Below are 2054 nucleotides of genomic sequence, written 5' to 3'. Positions count from 1 at the left end.
GGGCCTAAAAAAGGAAAAACGATGCCCTATTTACCCATGTTGTTAAGTGCCGCTGAGCTGGTTCTGACTCAAAGTAATCCTGTGTAAGGTCTCCAAGGAGTGGCTGGTGGGTTTGAACTGCCGACCTTGAGGTTAGCAATCCAGTGCTTATCCTGCATTGTCATACCAGGACAACTGTTTTTCCCATAGTGACAGATAAATACAGACACAAACACGCATACTTGGAATATGCATGCCTGACTCACCAATCCAAAAATAAGACCCTATTATGAACAGAACAACTATAAATACAGAAATATTAGCTGTGAATGACAAGCCCAATTAGAGGATACAGAGATGATTTAAGAGGGCTCCATGGGAAGCATCGTGTATAGCTGTCAAAATATTTGATATTTATAATGCAAGAAAGATCTGAGCGCATATTCACTCTGTAATCGGTGCTGGCCTATGCCCACCGCCCCCATCCTCAATCAGTGCATTGCTGTTATTGTTGTTCGGCGCCATGGAGTCAGTTCCGACTCATAGCAACCTTATTTAGGGTTTCTAAGGAGTGACTGGTGGGTTTGAACTGCCAACCTTGCGGTTAGAAGTCCAGTGCTTATCCTACAATGCTACACCAGGACTCCATCTTTCTTTGGCCTTTGGGACTCATTTTGTGATTTATGCAATTAGGCCGGAAGTGCCAGGGATTTCACTCAAGTTCCCCTTCTGCCCTCGCCACAATCCCTATGGTTTTCCTTTGATGGAGGATTGACTGGAGGTGGTGAATCAAAACCCCAGCACCCTTATTGTTCAGTTGGAACAACTCTGAGGTGTGTTCTCTGAGTTCCCTCCTTGAGGTCTCCATTGTTTGCCATGGGATAAAGGTATGAGAAAGGATTGACTAATAAAGAACACAAGAAAACGTTTTTGACATTCCATTGGGATTAAACTTCAGCTGTCCACAGAGATAACTTGCTTGACAAGGCACCCTATAGTGGCTGCCTACCTTCCCTGTCTCCTTTTCCATTCCCTGTGTCTTCTGGAACCATCTCTAAAGTCAGCTCCTCTTGAATCATGTCTTAGAGCCTGCTTCTGAGGCAGCCCAAATGAAGACACACGCTCACTCTTGCATACATCAACCTTGCCAAGAATAACAAATAAGCCCTTACAATTATGTGTAGCATTTAACACTTTTTCTACAATGGAATTTTATCCAGTACTAAAATGAACAAAATACTGATAGGTACAGCAATATGGATAAATCTCTAGTGTATTACACTGAGTGAAATGAATCAGACTCAAACATTTGCATCCTGTAGAAATCCATTTTTATAATCTTCTGGGGAAGGCAAAACTATAGGGTCTGAAAGTAGATCAATGTTTCCTATGGGCATGAAAAAAGATGGACTATAAAAGGACATAAGAAAATGTTTTTGGTATTCCATATACCAAATGGAGTAATAGAACAGTTCTATAGCTTGATTTTGGTGATGGCTACAGTTGGGAAAGTGGGAAAGCCGTCTTTGTGTGGTCTTCTAACCCCCATCCTGGCCTTCTAAACAGAAGCTTTGGGCCTGAAATATTCCCTGATAATAGAGGTTGGAACTCAGCTTCCTCTGCCCCAGGTCCTTTTATTTATTTATTTATTTACAATTTTATTGTGAATTGAGTGATAGTTTACATGGTAGGACATCATTTTGGCACTCATCCTGTTATATTTTGTTTCATTGCAATGATTACAATCAACTCCATGCATCATCATTTAACAGTATTTGTTTCTATTCCCCCTCCCTTTTTTTTGATATACACAGAAACTACTCAGAAATATATAATCATTTAAACAACCAAAGAGCACATTCTGTAAGCCTGCCTCCTGGCTGCCAGCACACAGCCTTTCTCTAAGAGTCCTCAGATACTCTATTTCTCCATGTCCTCAACTCTGCCTCTATGTCTGGTGTTGCTGCTTCTCTGGATAGGGTCCCATATTCCGCTCATGCTCTTTTCTGTTGATGATCCTAGGGTCCTCTGTTCCTGGACTGTAAGATTAATTACTCCCCACTTTTTTTTTTTTT

This window comes from Chrysochloris asiatica, unplaced genomic scaffold (genome assembly GCF_000296735.1).
Source record: "Chrysochloris asiatica unplaced genomic scaffold, ChrAsi1.0 scaffold00268, whole genome shotgun sequence".
Lineage (NCBI taxonomy): Eukaryota > Metazoa > Chordata > Mammalia > Afrosoricida > Chrysochloridae > Chrysochloris > Chrysochloris asiatica.
The sequence above is the reverse complement of the archived record's forward strand: the minus strand, read 5'-3'. Positions refer to the sequence as shown.